The 22,779-nt window shown below is 36.5% G+C and overlaps 1 long non-coding RNA gene across 1 annotated transcript; it reads right to left on the reverse strand.

Annotated features, from left to right (window-relative positions):
• Positions 1–782: 782 nt before the first annotated feature.
• Positions 783–20,316, reverse strand: LOC148944823 (uncharacterized). The gene is made up of 3 exons (XR_016142746.1): positions 20,154–20,316; positions 12,063–12,235; positions 783–1,166 (listed from the first exon to the last, which is right to left on the reverse strand). It is a non-coding gene; the product is annotated as an uncharacterized LOC148944823 (long non-coding RNA).
• Positions 20,317–22,779: the final 2,463 nt, after the last annotated feature.

The following is a 22,779-nucleotide window of genomic DNA, read 5'->3' on the forward strand; positions in this document are numbered from 1 at the left end:
CTAAACAAATCGGACATCTACTTAGATTTCCCAGCACTATCTAAAAAAAAAGCTATGAAAAATTAAACAAAAAAAAGTTATAATATATATATATATATATATATATATATATATATATATATATATATATATATATATATATATATATATATATATATATATATATATATATATATATATATATATATATATATATATATATATATATATATATATATATATATATATATATATATATATATATATATATATATATATATATATATATATATATATATATATATATATATATATATATATATATATATATATATATATATATATGTATATAACTTGTATCGCTACACCTTCTATGGTGATCCAGACAAACACATTAAACTAATTAGAGCTAAGTACAAAAATAACCTTACTGCGTCTAAGTTGGAAATTATTAAATCAGGAGCTGAGCAGGGTTGTGTTATATCACCATTAATACGGACCATTCTGATGGACTTTGTTCTAAGGAGTACATCAAAGGTAATGTAAGAGCACAGAAACGAATGGAGAATTAAGTCCTCTTAATTAGATTATTATGATGATTTGATCATTCTAGATGAATGTGATGGTAAAATGATTGGAATAGATCGCCCTTTTCGCCAATGCACCTTAGGGTAAGTGTAAAGCAGGTCGTTCGCGGTTGAGGGGGGAGGATGTCGTAAAGAAAGATTCAAGGGAATTGGGAACTTTCAGGGAGGTTATAAAGAGGGAGGCTTTGAAAAGACTGGGACGGAGCAGGTGCGTGCGCAGCTTTGTTGGACTCAGGTGGCTTAGTACTGCGGTGAGCTGTTAGCAGTTTTTCAAAAACAGACAAATTGCCTGCCGAGCACATTTATTTACCCTTCAGCTTTCAATCAGGTTTCCAAAAAAGCTCAAACCCTTTTTATATCTAAGATACCCAATATTCATCAATGATTATCCAAGAAATAATACAAATTGGTTTTCCTGATACATGTCTACTACCTTTTATCCTACTTCGCCAAAAGGGATTGTTGCTATATTGGGTGCCACTGAGTCTCTTCCTGTCTTCTGAATAACATCCAACTGTCATTTCCGACTTACTTCTACAGAGGCTGTTCTTCTTTTTTTCAAGTTGCACTTCTTTCACATTGCGATAAGGCTTTAAGCAACTGAAAAAGTACATAATTTATGCTAATTAAATATTATCCGACTTCATCAACTAAACCTAGGCACAGTCCTCAAAGATACTTCTCACCCTTTTTCCCTTTTTCAGCACCAATTTTTCAATCTTTTGCCTACTGATCTACTCTCTTCCTCTATCAAAACCCATCCCTATTCGAATTCTATATACGTTATCAATCATGGTTTGTTGAATAGGAGCTTTTGGAGAAATTATTTGGGAGCTTGAATAGGAGAAATTATTACGTATATAAAGGTGGTTGCCCCCTCCTCAACACCTCACTCTTTACGCTGAGTCTATCACCTCACTCTTATACCCTATCAATCATGGACGGCCTCGGGGAGGGCAAGAGGAACCAAGCCTTCCCTGGAAATTGGGACTACAGAGTATTTATGAGGAAACCAAAGGAAGGAGGGCCCAAACTAATGATATTGCTGAATAAAACTGAACTCTAGGAGTTTTTTGTTGGAGTATTGTTTTTGTAATGACTTCTTTTTTTTCATACACTTTTATTTTGAATTTATTACTGTATACTTTACCTTTTCATTACAAAAAAAATATTATTATACTTTATAATAAACTTTTTCATTACCTTTATTTCAAGCTTTTTTTTACTTATTTTCATTACCTTCAAAAAAAAAAAAATGTTCTCTGTGTCTTGCTACCTGTCAAAAAAGGCAGACATCTAGCGTTGAAACATTGACCGTTTTCCTGCGTCAGAAAAAACATCGCGTTCAGATGACCATTTCATGAAGTGTAATTAGAATGAAAATAAAAGTTTTATCAACTGAATGTAAGCAGAAACCTTAAAACTTAAAAAGGAACTGAAATTATTCATTATTGAGGGGGGCTTTACCCTCCTCAAATCTTCGCTCGTAAAGCAAAAGTTTGTTAGTTTTCTTTATGGTTCTTTTTCTTATTCAATGTCCCTTGTGCTTAAGCAAATTTTCTTAAAGAATTTTGACAAGAAGTTAAACTTTAGAATAAACAGCAAGCAGATGAAAAGGGAAAGCCCCGAGGAGGGGAAAGCCCTCCTCGTATAAGGTATGTTTTTCTGTCGGTTTTAAGTTTTGAAGTTGAACGTCACTTCCTATTGAAAGAACTTGTTCAGGCCCAACCAAGGTATTATATGGAGCAGAATTCCTTTAAACCCCTTGTGTTCTTGAAATTCTTTGTTTAATTGTTTAATTCAATAACTGTACATTGATTGGTAGCACCCCTTTCCACTTCTTCAGGTTTTCTGTTCAAGAATTAAAAAGTTGGATTCCAATAAAAATTTTAAACAGAATTTGAATATATTGTAAAAATTGGAGATGAACCGTAGTTTTGTTGAATATGAGCTTGATAGTATTTTACTAGAGAATTTTGAGTGGACGAAGAGAATTGTTATTCATTGTAGCCTATATTGTAGCCATTATAGCCATATGTAGCCTATAAATTAGAACATTGTAGCCTATATACATGAAAAAAAATATATATTGAAACTTCAGATTGCAAAAAAATAAAGTTCTTATTAGCCTATAGCCCCCCCCCTAAAGAAAAAAATCAATGGCGAGGCACATGATGGCCTACCTCGCCTTTTTTCCCTCTGTGCCGGTAGGCATGTGAAAGCAATATCTTAACCTACACAGATAAATATTGTAGCATTGGGAGGGATACTATTACCCTCCACTACCCCAACCCCCAAACGCGACTGATAAAGACGTGCATTACAATTATTCCTGGGAATCAAGAGTGATCATAAACCAGTTCCGAAATACCACCACAATTCATTATATTTTCATAGGGAGGCTTAATGTAGGATCATTGAAGATATCACGCCGTGTCTCAATTATTCTGACTCAGTTTAAATGAAATGAGATGAGAGATAAATTTCAACACCCCCTCTGTCCTTTTCCATATTTATCTGAAGGCTCTTGGAGAATTTTACAGTTTAGGAAAGATACCTCACTTTAGGGCTTTTCCGAATCATTGAAATCTATTGATCTAGCTATTGTTGAAAACAAAGGAATATTGTTATTGTTGAAGCTATTATTATTTATAACAAAATAAATTATTGTTACGAAAATAATTTACGTAAGTTAATTCATAAGTTACGTATATTTATTACTAATAAAAACGTTCGTAAATAAAATTAAACAACTTTCGAGAAAGCCATTTAACCAAACAAAAGTAAAATTAGTATGCAAATTTTGTTTTAATTATTCATGTTCGGTGAGCCAAAATCCAAACCAGCATTAATCCAAAAACGTTCAAAAATTGAATTTAAAAAAACAAGTTTTTTTTAAGTGAAAGAAGCAACATTAGAACTTAAAACGAACAGAAATTATTCCGTATATGAAAGGGGCTGTCCCTTCCTCAGCGCCTTGCTCTTTACGCTGAAGTTTGACTCTGTCTCACAACTTTATTTTTTAAAACAATAAATACTAATAATGGAGGAAAAATACGGTTTGACCTCGGGGATATTGCAACATAATTTTTTTTCACACCAAAATGTTCAGAAAAATCAGCTTAATCACACAAAAAAATCCCCCGAATCCCCCTTGCACAATTACCCGAACTCCCCCTTGAAGGGGGAAAATAAGGGGGGAAATCGTAATTTCTATTTGGACGTATTTTTGGGTTTAAGTGGTCGTTTTCTATCAAATCAAGCATGAAGAATCTGAATCCGACGTCAGAAATCACGTTTTCCGTACCCCAGTATCAATTTTTACCTTCACAAAACGGGGGGGGGGGTAAAGTACGCATATAAATATGTGCCGGATTACTGCGGCTAAAGGATCAATTTAGATAAAATAAATTACCGCATTGCCAAAAATGAGGTAAAAAACTAGTTGTTTTTTTTTACTATTTACCTCATTTCCACCTTTAAGGGGCCTGTAAAATGAGGGGTTGCTAAGTATAATATCTTGAAAAACCACTTCTTTAATCGAGATCAAAACTTCAGATCAAATAGTTATAAGAGAAAAACGTTTAGAACTCAGGTAAATTAATCACAAGAACATTTTGATTTTAAAGCAAAACCTAAAGCTAATTCTTCTTCCTGCTCGTCTTCGTTATCGTCCTCATCTTGTCTTTCTGCAGCGTTAGTGCATAACACCCCTTTACATTCCCCTCAGGCAAGGCTGCAGGGCAAACCGTTCCGACGGCAGCTGCATCTGAGCGACTCGCACCCGCTGGTGTACTGGCACCACAACATCTTCAGTAGGCTCTCCGGTGCTGGTGAAGCATCTGTCATAATGGGAAGATACATATTCCGTGAAGGAGAGAGGCGCCAACCCCACTCTTCGCGCTTTAACGAATTTGACGTGTCTTGCCACTTCATTATTTGAAAATAGCATCTGCAAAAGGGATACTTTGCGGCAGCCAAAGTCGGTGGAAGCCGCTCTGTCTGAACAAAAGCCTTTGCACTTGCAACCCGCATTGTGAATGATCGCACCCGGGCATCCTTCAGGGTCTTCTCATTGCTTTTCCCTTTGTATATGAGGAGCAAACCTTTCTCTCCAGCTTCTGAAATCTTCTGGTGGTCGGATCCTTGTGTCATGAAGATCTTGCAAGCATCCTTAAAAATCCCATCTTTAAATGACAAGGAAACCACTGCTGGTTTCCCTACGCCGTGAAGTCTGAATGTTGAATCGCAGCCAGACATTGCTTGGCAAACGAGTAGATTTTCTGCTGCTTCGGTTCCTAGTTTGTTCTTGATCCTTTTTATGTCGTACGCTCATCCATTATTTCCATTGTGTCAGTCTGTATAAAGATATCACATGCATCAAGCGTGGCATGGTACAGCAGAAGGACTAATAGGTCGTTATCCTTCCCAATCAAAGTGGTAGATGAAGTTTCAGTGCAACTGACTGAAGTTTGTACAACTAAGACATCGGCATCATCCTGAGCATGTAGAACTTTTGCATCCTGAGTTCGCCAGCCTCTCAGTAAGTAGGTCGATGAAGCTTTGTTTATTTTTGGGATTTCTCAGAAATTACTCCTTACTTTTGAAGATCTTCATGTTAGGAGAGAATTCAATCGTTGCAAACGACAAACCTTTGGTTCTCTTCAGCTGCGTACAATTTTTCGTCGTCGATGTATCAGTGTAAGAATAAAAAACTACCGCTGCCTGGCTGAAATGTCTTGTGACATAATCTGCGCAAGATCCTGCCACCTCAGAATATGTGGATACGGCAGTCCACGGGATTTTATGGACTAGCCAGCCACCGTCCAAAACTCTCTGGGAGGATGGCAATGTCATTCGACCCTTAAGTCCCTCAGTTTTCATCAGTGCATTTGTTAGAGAGGCTTTGTTGACTGTCCTCATCACCTCGAACGAATTAAAGAGCGATGGTGGAAAAGTAAAGAGCTTGAACGACAGAACCTCATTCAAGTCAGAACCACTGGTGCTAGCCACTGCAGCTAGGCGTTGAAAGATTAGAGCAGGGTCGACCATTACCCTCTCGCTATTTTTTCACCACAGATGACTTCTCAGCCATATTTACAGCTTTCTCCTTTCTCCTGAAAACATATTTGTCAATGTCTTTCGCTTCCATATCCTTCAGAATCGTTTTTCCCAGATTTGACATCGTCTGCGTTTACAGATGATGAAGCGCGGACACCAGTAACCACGTTCAACAGCTGTGATTCCTGCCTGACGGGTTCTAGGGGCTCAATGTGTCGAACTATCTTTTCGATGTCCGCCGTGTCTCTAACTCTCCTCGAATATATCACTTCTGCGTGATTTTCAATAGTCAACTCCGCGAGGCCAGTCAGTTTTCTGCATGCGTTCGTTAACTAGAACCAAAGTAGGCATAGCAGATGTCCATATTGTCTGTTGTAATTCAGTCATGCCTCTATCTCTCGTCAGACCGCCACTCGTTTTCATACTTCTCATTAACGTCTGTTCGATCACCAAATCAGGAGAAAGTGCTGCCCAGTAGTTGTCAGTTCTTCGGATGAACAGGTATTCCTATAACGTTCTGTACTGCCCTGGATTGTCTGCCCAAATCAGGAGAAAGTGCTGCCCGGTAGTTTTCAGTTCTTCGGATGAACAGGTATTCCTGTAACGTTCTGTACTGCCCTGTATTGTCTTTCCTCAACTCAAACATCGACTGCACGAACAGCCAAGTATATTTCGTTTAAACATTGTGGCCGGAAGCAGAAAATTACCTAAGAAATTCCAATAACGACTGTAGATAAAGCTCAAGGTTGCCACTTCTTTCACCTTTCAGGTTCTTTCTCAGGATTCCAAGTAGGTCCATATACTGAAACCAAAGACGGGCAGTTCTGGACTCAGATAATCATTCTTTTGCACTTTGAACTATTTCATAGATAATCCTTGCTGCTTCCGACACCCGCACTTCGTCGATGTCATCTCCTTCAAGGAGAGACTCGTACGCTTTTTGCTCTGGTAGCATGTCATTGCCATTAAACGCTCTGTTACCCAGTTCTGATGATAAAAGGTTCGCATAAAGGGCTACCTCCAACAGACAATGGCCTCCCATTGCAAGAGAGTCAGCTTTACCTCGTAACGTACTACGCCAACTGTTAGGTGCATATACTTGACTTAGGATTTCCAAAAGTCCCGAGTCAGCCATGAGGAAGCCAATGGCTCCTAGGAAACTCATGCGAGTGTAAAATCCACCCAGGACAACAATAGCATTTCTTAAAGCACTTGTGGCAGGCTCTGCATCGACGATACACCTCGCCTTCCAGTAAAGCGGTTGGTCAAAGATAATGACTAGAGTTTTTTCCAGCTCGATTAGCGCGCTCGTTAGCATGCATAAGTGTAGAATAAACACAGGAGATATCGCTTGGGTTGTGGTTAATCCATGGCAAAAAACGAATATTCGATTTTCCCGGATGCGGTAGCTTTTAATGTATTGACCATATAAAGGCCGACCAGCTCATGTATGAGCTTTTGAAAAAGCCAGAGATGCGCCAGAGCGTTTCAACCTCCATTCATTGTCATAAGTGTCACCATTTTTTGTCAAGCAAACTAATGTCTTTGGTTGCGACTTGGCGGGTTTTTGGTAAGTGTAGAATGGCTTGGTGCCAATTGACTTCATCTCATCTCCACTTAGTTGTTTTCTTGGCACTGAAAGCTCCGTTACCGGAAACTCAGGTGTAGACACTTCAATAAGACCCATTCCATGAAAAGTATTCAGGCCGTCGATAGTAGCAATATCATAATTGACGTCTCCTACATACTGAAAAAAATGTGCTTTCTCTTTGGACTCTTCCAACAACGTTTGATATACTGCTCCAAATCTCTCAAATCTTTTTACTTCTGAGTACGAAGAGCAGAAGCCAAGATTGTGCAGTGTGTCAATTAAAAATCGAAGATCCCAGTTTATTCTTTTGTCTTTTTTTTTGCGGAAGTAAAAAAAAAAACGGCACAAACATTGTATAAAGCCTCGAACACGCCAGTCTTCTATCAAGTACTATGGTAGATGACTCCACTGACTATAAAGAATGACACTAAGGAATGGAAACCGCAAACTGAGGGGGAGTGGAAGGGGATTCTGGAATACTGGTTTGAAATTAAACTGTTCGAGACTCGTATTCTAAGGTGCCATTCTTAGCTTGATTGGAAATGATGGATCAACTGATAAGTAATTAAAATAACTAGTTCATGTTGGTCAACTTTCACAGCCGTTTTAGGTAAGATGAGGTACTTGACCACGTAAAATCAAGTTTTTAACTTCATTTTGGAATTCGCCGCCATTTATTTCATAGGAAACGACCAAATAATCCAGCAGTCTCATAATTTCAAGTTTTACCCCGCCACCCTCCGCCCTTTATGGGTGGAAATGGGCATTAGGGTACTGAAAAATTAAAATCTGAATTCATATTTGGATTCAGCATGCTTGATTTGATAGGAAACAACTATTCAAACTCCAAAATATTTACAACCCCAAAATTCGATGTCCCCCCTCATTGTCCCCCTTCAAGGGCAAATTTGGGATACTTGTGCAGGGTGATTCGGGGGGATTTTTTTTGTGTGATTGAGCTGATTTTTCTGAACATTTTGGTGTAAAAAAAAATTCTGTTGCAATTTCCCCGAGGTTTGACCATTTTTTTCCTTATCTTTCCTCCACTATAAGTCCCTGGGTGTTGAGAAGGGGGCAACCACCTTTATATACGAAATAATTTCTGTTTTAAGTTTTAATGTTGCCCCTTACTTTCAGTTGAAAAAACTGAAAACTTGCTAGAAATATCCTCTAGACAATTCAATCCCGATGAAAATTTAACCACTCTGCCCGTAAAATTGAGACAGAAAAGAGAAAGCAAGACATATAAAAAGACGGTACTCTTGCATTATGAGGGCCTTTCGGGTTAACCACTATAGAGTAGGCAATGATAACTCCCGCTATTGACGTGTTAACCGCTAAAGAGTAGGCAACGATAGCGTGGTTTTCATTATGTATACGATATTAACCTGTGGTTTTTTGGGGTTTAGGGGGGGAACGGTACCTAGGTTAGGTTAGGTTACGTATTTAATATATGCACAGCTTTACCCCCCCCCCTCCCCTAATGTGCAAATATATAGCCCAAATTTGTTTCTAAACTATTATATATTCATCCTATTTTATTTCATTAGCATTAACCAAACTTGACTTTTTAGAAAGGCCCTCATAATGCAAGAGTACCAAAAAGACTTGTATAGGAATTCTGGCAAACTCCCCAGTATATAAATTCTCCTGACAAGTTCACTTCTTGGAAACATCCCCCCTCATGGAAAATTCCCCCGCGGAAAAACCCCCAGCGAAAAATGTGCCCCCCCCCCACCGTACAAGGTATGCCTACGTCCCAATAACAAATACTAAGCGCAAACAATGGGTAAATTTTATAACTTAAAGACCTTTCCCTTGGGGCTGTGGGAGGGGGGTCATGTTATACACCAAGGCCTTTCCACTAATTGGGCCTTTCAACTATGATAAACAAAATGGCTATCTCAAAATTTTGATCGTTTTTTGGGAAAAAAGGGGCGGGGGCGGGGGCCTAGCTGTCCTCCATTTTTTTTTGGTCACTTAAAAAGGGCATTCGGACTTTTAATTTCCGTTCGAATGAGACCTCTCCCAATATTCTAGGAAAACAGAGTCGATATGATCACCCCTGGGAAAAAAAATAATAATAATAAAATAAACACGTGTCCGTGATCTTTCGTCTAGCAAAAGATACAAAATTCCACATTTTTGCAGATAGGAGCTTGAAACCTACACAGTAGGGTTCTCTGATACGCTGAATCTGATGGTGCGATTCCCATTGAGATCACTTGACTTTCGGGGGCTGTTTCCTCCTTTTTTTGAAAAGCAGGAAAATTGTTTGAGGCTTTTAACATTTGATAGATAAGACTAAACTTAATTATATTTATATATTTTAAATCAGCATAAAAAGCCAATTTTTTTTATATATCTATTGGTATCATAACTCTTTTTTTTTTTTTGACGAAAGTAAACCCTTCTAAATCCACGATAATACAAATAATATATTTCCTTAATACTCTACCTCTTTTTCTTAATCATATGCCTCTTGGAATTTCAGCGTACTCCCTGAAATTACTCTGTGTCACATTTTCATCTAATTTAAAATAGGATATAAAAACGACAATATTATTCATTAAGTTAAAACACCTATCTCCTTTTTCAAACTCCTGAATAAGGTGTCCTCCTTCAGATTACTCAAGGATTTATATAAGGATATATATATGTCTGACACTTTGCTAGAAACCCAATGTTGGGGTTCCACCCCTGCTTCTTTTCCTTTCAGATAAATAACCTGTTTTCGTTCTAATTACATTTGCTTAGATTTGCCTATGGTATAATTTGCAATGACAATTTAAAAGTCTCGTTGATAAGCTACAGTGCTTTTGCAATAAGTAAGCTTTGAAGTAAGTTCTATTTTTGGACTTCCTGGTTTGGAGTCATTGAAAGATAAAGCTAAGAGAGTAGAATTGGGTTTGAATGGGGACGGAGATGATTGGCTGGGCCAAGCGAAGGTCCACCCCTATGAACAGTTGTGTACAAAATATTATTTTGATTTAGTCTGCATTTAGACCCCGGTCGGGGAAACATATTTTTGTGATTATTGTGACCCTTTGGAAGAATACAAGTAAGGTATTTTCTAAAAACTGTGTACTAGTTTCCGTAACCCAGGCAGGGTAGGAATAGAGCTACGAGGTACCGTCATTATTATATTGACAGGGAGGTTTGTTACCTCTAAGGAGAGAGTTAAGAGGTTTTCTAGCTGTAACCAAAGGAGGTTACACATGGCTTTAGAAAGTGGCCATTTGACCACTTGATCGCATTATCATACCCTGGGACAGGATATACTGTAAATCGGGTAGCACCAAACCCGATATTTGCAGAAACGGTGTGGTAGACACGGGCATCACATTATAATATGGGGCCGGAGCTTTCCCCTCCAATAAGTGGTGACAACCGTATATTACCACGCCAGTGGCGTTGTTGCCTACCGTTATAACACTAGTGGTTATCACGACGAACACCCAATATGTTAAAATTAAGGTTCCCGCTTTGAACCCTTATCGAAGGGAGGTTATAAGGGTTGGTACAAACAAGCTGAAGTCACAGCGTGGAGAAAACAGCTCTGGGATATAGAAGCCTCAATACTTTCCCTGCAGAAGAATACCAACCCTCAGACGTTAAGCTCCCTTTTGCACAAACCAACTATAATCTCACAATGTTTGCTCCCTTCAAATTTGGGGAGCAGGTCTCAGGCACATGTATAAAAAGTCTGCAACTGCAATTTAATTTGCAACTGCACTATAACAGCTATGAGAGTATTAAATAATCAATCGAATGTAAGAAAGTAAAAGAGGGAATAACATAAAATAGTGATCTTTTTAGGAGGTAATTTGACTGAAGGAGGACATTGAAGTGCAGATATATGGCACACAAGGTCCATTTTCTGTAATCTATTTGTTTATTAATATAAGATAGAACATATATGTTCACTACAAATCCTCCTTTGTTCCTCCGCATCTTGAATATGCTTCTTCGGTTTGGCACCCGCAAATTTCACATGAAATCCAATAAAGTTAAATTTATTCAAAGAATAGCCTCTTGACTTGAAGATACACTGCTTGACTTCAAGATAACATTTACATCTGATGGGGTTTGCATTTGCTTAAATCGTCTTTTCAGTCAGTGAAGAAAATTTTGAATATTTGAAAATTTTAACTGTAAGCAAAGTTACATTATTCTGCTCTAACTGATCGACTATCTATGAATGAGCAAATACGCTGTCAAATTCCCCATCTTAAAATTCTCCTCTAAATTTCTTTCAGCAAAACGACATTTCTTTTACCAAAAATAAAATTATCCTGACTGAAAGACAAAGAGCGAATTCACATGAACTATTATACTAGTTGTTTCATATTTTAGTTTCAATGGGCGGCTTTTGAGATTTCTATCCGTTAGAGAGAGGAATCTTAAAATCAAATAGCGTCAAATCACTCAAGGATAAACGGCGAATTCACCCTTTACCGATAATTAGGAATTAACTCAAGGATAGTTCGTGCAAATTTGCCCCCTGTCTCACAGTAAAAAAAATAATATATTTTTATACACACCAAAATTGTTGTGTATAAACCCGTCACACCAAAATTAGTAGCCTCTCCCTACTCCCTAGTCCCTAATCCAAAAGAGAAAAGTCTTTAGAGGGAAAATAGCACAGAACGGTACTAACTAATGCACATTATATGGCAAAATGAAAATAGATAATTGCCGGTCAGCCACATTAAATTCAGTTTCAGCCTTCAATCAAGTTTCCAAAAAAGCTCATCCCCTTATTTATATATAAGATACCCAATATTCATCAACTGTACTCCAAGAAATAATACAAATTCGTTTTCCCGATCTATGACTACTACCTTTTATCCTACTTCGCCATTAGCCATTGGTATTACATTGGGTGTCGCTAAATCTCTTCTTCTCTCCTCAATAACGTCCTGCTGCCATTTCCTATTCCCAACTTATTTCTATAGACATCGTTCATCTTTTTTTGAAGTTGCCCTTCTTTCATACTACGGTGAGACTTCCGTGCCTGAAAAAGCACATAATTTATGTCAAGTAAACTGTCAAATTTTACTACTGTGCTTGCGTCAAAACCCCATGCTTGCCGTACTTTCGTACGGCGATCAGCGAATCCGTATTTTTCTTAGTACAGATGAAACACTATAACGAGAAGGTAAGCAGGAAACATGAGCATACAATCGCAACACTCCTTTGCCCCCAAAAAAAACGTTTTTTTTGTTTCACTAATATTACTTCGCTACAACATAAGACTCGAAACAAAACTTGAAAAACACATCTAATCGAAAAATCGTTCAATAATTAAAGTACTAAGAACAAAATAAAATTTAAAAAGGCAAAATTAACCACAGGGTATCCATTTGCTTTAAAAATATAGAATTCAGATAGTAATTTATAAACAGTGTTTTATAAAGATGCTATTGAGAGGATTATCCGGGACATACAAATAAATAGTAGCCTAATTAGTGGTCAAATGAAAATTTTTTGAACCTGCGGAAACTGGAGATTGGTCCTAGTGTCAATAAATTATCGCTGGTTCCATCTAGCGTTTGACTAATCTTGGCGCTATTGTTATCTTTCTTTAACTTGGCAAATTTATTAGTTTCAGAAATAGAGATCCAGTGCTTATTACTATGCTAATATTGTTCTATAATTACACTAAAAGAACTTAAGAAACGGCAAATAGCAGATGGCATTTGTGACTTTTTCTTCGATACTATCGCAAGTTGCTTTTAGAAGGAGGACTCACAAAAAGACGTGTTAGAAGATCAAACTTTAGTTATCATGGTGAAAAACTAGTACTTTACTGAAAACTAAGGTTTATTAGAGTATTGGTACCTAAAATTGTTTATTAAAAAATTCCATGGCTGGTAAGACAGTGGAGAACTTCAAAAGTTTGTCTTTTATTTTCTATGGGCTAGTAAAAAATTGTTCTGCTCCTAACCTTGTTTTGTGTTTTCAGTCAAACACTATTTTTTCATAATTCTAGGAACATGGGAAAACATCAAGAGCCAGTGTATTTGAAGCAGGTTTTCAAAAATATGATGCATAAACTAGGAAGTAGAAACTTCAGTTCGTTAAAAAATTAAATATAAAAAAAGTTTTTTTAACTGAAAGTAAGGAGCGACATTATTCCACTTTAATTTAATCAAATATAAAAATAAAGTTTTTTAACTGAAATTGAAGAGTGACATTAAAACTTGAAACGAACAGAAATTATTCCGTATATTAAAGGAGCTGTCCCCTCCTCAGTGCCTCACTCTTTACGCTAAAGTTTGACTTTTTGTTACAGCTCTACTTATTAAAACAATAAAAACTTTAGCGTAAAGAGCGAGGTGAGGGAGCAAATCCCTCTCACCTAAATGGTGCCCCGAAAGAAATATGGGTACAATCCCATTTTGCGGGCGTCTCTAAAAAGTCAAGTTTGGTTGGTGCTAATGAAATAAAATAGAATAGGATGACTATATAATAGTTTAGAAACAAATTTGGGCTATATATTTGCACATTAGGGGGGGGGACAAAGCCTTGCATATATTAAATACGTAACCTAACCTTTTTCCCCATCTAAACTCTAAAAAACAACACTTTAAATATATTAAAACCACGCTATACAATGTATTTCTCTACAGCAGTGTCTTGAATCATCTTGTGAAAACGGGTTTTTCAACGCGTCTCTCCCGTTTGACTGTAGCATGTCTTGTTTGACTTCTTTAGAGAGGTCCTAAAATGGGATTGTACAGAAATATAAATTAAATAGTTCTAAAATTCATTGTTTATGATCAGTCCATCTGGAATCAAACATCAACGTACACTTTGCATTGTACATTTTACTATGTATTATACTTTGCATTATTTAAAACAGTTTTAAAACCTGCTTCTCAATCGAGAACTGACAGTCAACAAACAACAGAAAAAGAGTGATTATTGATGCGTCTACCCACAAGCGTATAGTTCCCCAAGGGCAGGTAACAGAACCGGAACTATGTTGTCACAAAAAGTATTAATCAAGACAGGCTATCTGCAAATAATTCATTTTTAACCAAAAATTCAACTAATTAAGAAGTGACTTGTTGTATTATGAGGAACGCGTTTTTCCTGCTACGGGTAACAAATTTGTTTGAAGGTAAAGGATGACAAAACTGATGAAATACAGAAAACATTTAGGGTACTTGTTAAATATTCCAAAAATACCCAGGAAGGGAAGTTAGGTTAATCGTAATGAAATACACCAAATATGATGAAAATAAAATACTTTAGTAACAAAATTATGGAAACGACAAAACAAGATTACGGAAATCAGGCCGCCTAGAACACATTTTATAAAATACCAAAACATCTCATTATATTCAATATTTAATTAAGATATACCTGCATCGTAGTTTTTCTCACTAAGACTAAGCTAATTATAACCGAATGCAGAGAGAAAAACCGGTTTTACTCACATCAATCGGATCAAGAGCTTGAGTGTTTTTGGGATATTTGACAAGTATTACATTTAGTTACTACACTACAATGACTATCCTCTCTTCTGGAAAAGGAAGATCGAAGTTCGAGTCGCTTTATAGAAAAGAAAAAAAAGGAGACTGTTAGGTGTGAAGCCTTTTTGAATCACTACTTTATGAGTAGTCTTTACAAGTGCTAAAACTGGCTGCAGCACCAAGCTGCAACGAAATACGAAAATTTTGCTTATGTTTTGAAAACCATATAAATCGTTTGTAGAAATACAGTTACTTCAAGAAGGCCAAGGAAATCGATGCGTGATAAAATCTTAGATGTTTTTTTTAGTGTGCAGTTCATTTTTAATATCGAAAAGCGCATGTTTTCTTGGCTGCTCTGCACGACATTAAACTGATTTGAAACGCTAAGCCCTAACCAATGTCAGTTCCAGTATTAAAATACTCAACTAGTTCTATACTACATTCCTGTTCTCAGTGCCTAAACATGTAGTGTTTTGTTAAGCATGGATAATGAACTTTTTTTTGTAAATTTGACGTTTTGCAGGAATACTCAATTAATTCCATATAAATATCGCTCATATTTCTGATAGTACAAGAGCATTAAAAAAATAAGCAGAATTTTGTAATTGGCTACTTATTTCCCCATTACAATGGATCTTTCAACACACGATGGATTTAGAAAACTAACAAAGGATTACAGAAAACTGGCGCTTTACTGAAAACACAAATCCTATAAAAAAAAAAAAATTTAGGAGTCAAAAGTGAGTATACAGACACGCTTTAGTATTACTCGAAATGAAGAACAAGTTAAACATAATATGAACCACAGTTTATAGAATAATTCTATAAACAGTTTAATTCTATAAACTGTGATATGAACTCTGGAAATCCGATTATTATCTCAGTACAATGGAGAATTTTACCAAAATATCTAAAGAGCTCCCTCCCGACTCAAATATGAGCAAAACAAGCCAAATCGAAGTAAAAAAAATTGGATCAAAATGGCCAATTTCCCAGCCACGGTGCCCCCTAAGCCATTTCACCCGGAGTGCCTGCGACAGTCGCCCGCCCCTCGCCCACCAATGATAGATTCTTGTTGGGGTAGCACTGGCAGGTCCAGGGGGGAAGGGAGATCCCTGGGCCCCCAAGATTTTTTCTGGCGCCCTCTTATCCTGTTTTTTACTCTATTTCTTGGAATAAATTTGGGTACTATCTTGTTACGCGGGCCTCTCGGGTTAATCACTATAGACTAGGCAATGATAAAACCCGTTTTTGACGTCTTAACTGTTGTAGAGCAGGCAATGATAACAAGGTTTTCATTGCGTATACGATATTAAACTGTGGTTTTTGCGGTTTAGGGGGGGGGAGGTACCTAGGTTAGGTTAGGTTACGTATTTAATATATGCAATGCTTTACCCCTCACCCTAATGTGCAAATATATAGCCCAAATAATATATATTGTTTATACCAACTAATATATATTTATCCTATTTTATTTTATTACCATTAACCGAACTTGACTTTTTAGAGAGGCCCATATAATGGGATTGTACCTTGTTTCCTACCGAGCCGAAGCTAATTGTCTGGTATAAACACCGTGAAATATATAACACATGGGTAGGCTATCAAATTTCTCTGTATATTAGGAAGTAGCCTAGCCTATGAATTGTTCTCTTAACAAGTTTCCTTCTTAATCTCAACAGCCCCATTTGAAGGTTAGCCTAATATCTTTATTTGATATATATTTTGATATATATTTGATATATATTCTTTAGGCCTATTTTATATTTGAGCATATTAGCCTAATATGCTCTTTACGAATATAATAATCATTTTTGTCGGAAATGAATTTCAGCCCCCATCCCTAAATATATATCAATTCAGGGTATATATTTGCACATTAGGGGAGTGGGGGTAATTTTATTTCTGATGTAAATGAGAGGTAAGTTTAAACTTTCCCCCCACCCTCCTAATGTGCAAATATATACCCTGAATTGGTATATATAAGGGTGGGGCTAGAATTCATGCCTGACAAAAATGATTATTATATTCGTAAAGAGCATAAAAAAGGCATCGAGTGGTATATTCACTTTAGTCGTAACTCAATAATATGATTTGGTAAATATTTACCCTTTATTTATCATATTAGACAATTTTTAGATAGTGTATTTCTTCGATGTCATTTAGAGGCATGGGCGCCCATAAGCTGAATTCCAGAACGGGAGCAAACTTTGCCTAATTGGCACTTTTAATGTTATATAATATAAATCTCAGAACAAAAATATAAAAATAAGGCAACGTCATTCAGCCAGGCCCCCCCCCCTCGTGAGCACCCATGTTTGGAGGGGGATAAATTGTCACAGAAGCAAATTTAAACATAAAAAAAGATAATCTAAAAATAATGGAGAGCCGCAAATCTACCGTGTTACCAATATAAGTCCTTTCACTACGAATCAAAACTGCTTTTATTCCTATTTCAATACTCAATAGAAAAAAAAACAAAAAAAAAAACAGACTTACATTTCAAAAATTCAAATCAATCCATGTTTACCAAGTGTGATCCAAATCCAAAGTATGAATCAATGAAGTAATGAACTACAAATTCCCAACGAAGGAATTCAAGCTGGAAAGAGTCCAGATCTGACACGCAAAAGTTTTAATACAAAGCCTGTCTAACATCTAACCTGTTTATTTGTAACAATGAGAAATTGAAAGCGTGTTTCCACAAGGGAATACCTTTTAAAATGATGTTTTGTTTGCTGCCTTCTTTGAATGAATAGCAGTGGCGTAATTTCGTCTAAATCCTGGAGGCTGGAGGGGTGCAAATTTAGAGCCAATTTTCCCAAATCAATTGAAAATGACAATGAAAACTGAAAATTGTGCCATATATATATCTTAAAAGGCAAAGATACTCAAAAGAAAAATTCCTGATTCTCTGGATACTTGAAATATGCAGGCTTATCTTAGTTTTGACAGAAACTATTGATTTTTGCAGAAACAAAAATGATTTTTTTGCAGAAACTAAATTTCAACTGGGGGGGGGGCAAACGTGGATCTGGAGGAAGCATTTGTTCCCCCCCCCCCTGCCCCACATCAAATTACGTCCCTGGTGAACTGTTACACTTAAATTTATATAAACCTTTCGGACTTTCTTAAGGATTAAATAAAAAAACAAGTTTTGTTAACTGAAAGTAAGGAGCAACATCAAAACTTAAACGAACAGAAATTATTCCTTATATGAAAGGGGCTGTCCCCTCCTCAATACCTCGCTCTTTACGCTAAACTTTGGTTCTGTCTCACAACTTTATTTTTAAAAACAATAAAATACTTTGGCTTAAAGAGCAAGGCGTTGAGGAGGGGACAGCCCTTTTCATATACGGAATAATTTCTGTTTGTTTTAAGTTTTAATTTCGCTCCTTACTTTTAGTTTAAAAAACTTGTTTATTTTATTTAATTTCTGAACGTTTTTGAGTTAATGCAGCTTTTATTTTGGCACGCTGTACATGAATAATTAAAACAAATTTTGCATATTAATTTTACCTTTTTTTTCGCTAAATGGCTTTCTCGAAATTTTGTTCTGACGTAATTTACGAATTAACTTACATAACGACGCTAAAGTTCGAATTTTGTTTGAATCACAAACCCCTGAATCACAAAGGCCGTTTAATTAGAATAGATAGCTCTTTTGAAATTACTAAAAAAACTGTAGTTTGATGAGCGAGGTATTGACTTGGGGCGAACATCCTCATATACGTAATTATTTCTGTTCATTTTAAGTTTTAATGTTGCTTCTTACTTTCAGTAATTCCGTAATTCAGTTAATTTAATTTCTGACCATTTTTAAATAATGCTGGGAAATCCGGCGCCCCCTTCATAGAAATGTCCCTTACCCCAAGGAAACATCCTCCGCGGAAAGATTCTCCCACGCAACCCGCTCTTCCAGCTCCCGCCACAACCAGAAAGAAATCCTTCCTGACAACGTCTGTATACTTCCCAATAACCAAAACTATATGTAAACAATGGGCAAAGTGCATAACTTGCAGCCCTTCCCCCGGGAGCTTTGGGGTATTAAGTCATCCTTAAAGACATATATATTAGATTTTCGTCTATGTTAAACAAAATGGCTATCTCAAAATTTTAATTGGGTAACTTCGGGAAAGAATGAGCGTGGTAGTGGGCCAAGTTGCACTCCAATTTTTTGGTCACTTAAAAAGGGCACTAGAAATTTTAATTTTCGTTCAAATGAGCCCTCTTAGGATATTCTAAGACTAATGGATCGATACGATCACCCCAGGAAAAAAAAAAAAAAAAAAACACGCATCCATGATCTTTCTTCTGACAAAAAATACAAAATTCCATATTTTTGCAGATAGGAGCTTGAAAACTTCTACAGTAGGGGTTCTATGATACGCTGAATCCGATGGTGTAATTTTCATTAAAGTTCTATGACTTTTAGGGGGTGCTTCCCCCTTTTTTTGAAATTAAAGCATTTTTTTAGAATTTCGGTTACTATTGAGCCGGGTCGCTCCCCTACTTACAGTTCTTTACCACGAACTGTTTGATTTATCATTTCGAACTTGCGAAGATATTCCTCACCACTTTATAATGCAGGGCCCGCTGGGGCACCCATAAAGGGGGGAGGGCAAGGGGGCGTCAGCCCCCCCTGGCTGAATGACGGTGTCATATATTTGTATTAATATAAAAAAACGTTTTACACCGAATAAGTTTTCAAAGAAAAGTAAAGAGCTCTATTAAGCCGAAAATGGGAAGAAATAAAGTCAAATAATCTTCCAAGCGTAAAACTACCACAAATCACTGTCAACACGAACAGAAATTATAATAAATAGCCTAGGCAAACTCAAAACGAGCAAAAATTAGGATTACTAGGGCTGACAACCCCCATGCCTTCTCAAGACCGACCAGAACATAATTTAGGCTTTACTAAAAAGGAAAAAAAATGACCGTGAATTGTCAGTTTAATATACCTATACTGATATTAATTCCTTAAAATAAAAAAAGGGTAAACACAAGTGAGTGAAAAAAAGTTTTTTACTTATTTAAGTAAAAAAAAGTGAAAATATTTAAACATATTTTGTTTTCAGTAAAGCGAGAATTATGGTCTGGTCTTGAGAAGTCATGGGGGTTATCAGCCCTACTAATGTTAGTTTTTGCTCGTTTCGAGTTACACAAGGATGACCAAGAGTCACGAACTTTTTATGGAAATTTGATACTGAATTCCCTGTGAAGCTATATCTGAAAGCTTTGTATGTTCAACTTACTGTACTTCATGTTGTCGCAGGTCTTATTGGACAAGAGACATTTCCTATAAGTATACTACTTTTCCACTCATCTTTGTTCATCTTTGTTCCACTCATCTTTGTTCCACTCTTCTTTATATCAAAGATACCCAATATTCATCTATGATTATCCAAGAAATAATACAAATTGGTTTTCCTGATCCATGTCTACTACCTTTTATCCTACTTCGCCATAAGGGATTGGTGTTACATTGAGTGTCACTGAGTCTCTTCCTGTCTTCTGAATAACATCCAACTGTCATTTCCGACTTAATTCAATAGAGGCTGTTATTCTTTTTTTCAAGTTGCACTTCTTTCATATTGCGATGAGGCTTTAAGCAACTGAAAAAGCACATAATTTATGCTAATTAAATAGTATCCGACTTCATCTCCTAACCCCGGGCACAATCGTCCAAGATACTTCCCACCCTTTTCTTCTTTTCCAGCACCAACTTGCTTTCTGATCTACTCTCTTCCTCTATCAAAATCCATCCCTATTCGAATTCTATAGGCCCTATCAATCATGGACGCCCTCGGGGAGGGCAAGGGAAACCAAGCCTTCCCTTGAAATTGGGACTACAGAGTATTTATGAGGAAACCAAAGGAAGGAGGGCCCAAACTCATGATATTGCTGAATAAAACTGAACTCTATGAGTTTTTTGTTGCAGTATTGTTTTTTGTAATGACTTGTTTTTTATTTTCATACACTTTTATATTGAATTTACTACTTTATACTTTACCTTTTCATTACAAAAAAAGCATATTATTATTATACTTGAATTTTGAATTTTGACAAAAAGTTAAACTTTAGAGTAAAGAGCGAGCAGATGAAAAGGGGAAAGCCCTCCTCATATAAGGTATATTTTTCTGTCCGTTTTAAGTTTTGAAGTTGCTCGTCACTTCCTGTTGAAAGAACTTGTTGAGGCTCAACCAAGGTATTATACAAAGTAGAATTCATTTAAACCCCTTGTGTTCTTGAACTTCTTTTTTTAATTGGTTAAATAAATAACTGTACATTGATTGGTAGCACCCCTTTCTGCTTTTTCAGTTTTCCTATTTAAAAATTAAAATATTGGATTGCAATAAATATTTTGGACAGAATTTGAATATAATCATAGTTTTGTTCAACAGTATTTTTACTAGAGAATTTTGTGGGGACGAAGAGTAATGTTGTTCATTGTAGCCTATAAATTGGAATAGCCTATAAATAGGGTCAAAATGGATTACTAATACTACTAACAACACAACGTAGTATATTGCCGCCTGAGGCCAACACAGCTAAGCACGCTCCTCCTTCGTCCGAATCTATTCAAACCCTCCCTCTTTACACCCTCCCTGGAAGTTCCAATTTCCCTTAAATCTTTTTTTATGACAACCTCCCACCCCAATCGCAGACGACCTGCTTTCCATGTAGCCTTGATGGTAGGCCGAACTGCAGTCTGCAGTATGCTACCCTTCATCCACAGAACGTGCCCTGGCCATCTCAATCTTTCTCTCGTTATAGCACTAGAAAGCAGGACTGAACCACACTTTTCGTACAGCCTACTGTTTGAAATGAGGTCAGTCAGCCGTGTATCGAGAACAATCCGTAGGCAACTTCTCTGCCTACGGTAAATGGCGATAGAAAACAACCTTACTCAACTCCTGATTTAATACAAAACCAGCTGATAATCTCATTTCCTACCTTAAACACAGTGTTATTCTCGTACATAGCACTTATCAATTTAATCTATTTGTCTTGTATGCCATACAAGGATAAGACCTTCGCTAAAGCTCTTCTATCAACAGAATCGAACGCTTGCTCATCATCTATAAAACTAAGAACTAAAGGTGTGTGATAACTATGGCACTTCTCAAGTATTAACCTAAGAGTGAAAATTTGGCCGACACATCATCTATACTTTCTAAAACCGCACTGCTTTTCCCTTATAAATTTGTCTACAGCATCCCTCAGTCTAAACAGCATCATGTTACTAAGTAATTTGCTACCTAGAGACCAGGCTAACGCCTCAATAATTACCACACTCACTCTTATCACCTTTCAAATACAGTGGTATAATTAAGGTTTTCCTGAAATCGCTAGGTATTTCCCCTTTTTCGAAAAATAATATTCATAATTTTCAGTAAGTTATTTCTAACCTCAGAACCACCATATTTAAAAAATTCATCTTGTATTATCTAATCATGTACCGGCTGACACAATTTCCCCTTTCTTCCAGTGATTTTCCCATTTGAATTTGAATGAAAAATTGGGAAGCTAAGAAAAGCAAGTGTCTGTCCTTTTGATGTCCAATTTCCCCTTATAAGAATAATGGTTTTGAAGGTGTTCATCCGACCTTGTTTATTCTCTAAACTATACGAAGAATTCTCTGCTGAATTCTTTGCGGAGGAGACAAATCCTTCCTCTTCTTACAGACCTGGGGCAATTAGAGAACCTCAGTTCCACGTCTACCTCCAACTATATTACTTTTATTGTCAACTTTACTGGTAAAATTCATGAATAGTCTATTGCCTTGCTTAATTTAATTTCCATTTAAGATCCCAAAAAAGCATTTGACTTTGTTAATTACAATGTAATAGTTCAAAAACTTGTCACTGAATTCAATATTGATCTTTTTCTAGTGAAAATTTAATTTAAATTAAAAAAAATTAAAAGGTGGTTGCCCCCTCCTCAACACCTCGCTCTTTACGCTAAAGTTTATAAGGTACTTTTAAAAAAGCGTCCTGTTGTTCTAATTAAACAGCCCTTGTGTTTCAGGAGTTATTATAAAATAATTGGGACAAAATTTTAACTTTAGCAT

The sequence above is a fragment of the Artemia sp. Qi Xiang Cuo genome, chromosome 13, assembly GCF_049724085.1.
Source record: "Artemia sp. Qi Xiang Cuo chromosome 13, ASM4972408v1, whole genome shotgun sequence".
Taxonomy (NCBI): Eukaryota; Metazoa; Arthropoda; class Branchiopoda; order Anostraca; family Artemiidae; genus Artemia; species Artemia sp. Qi Xiang Cuo.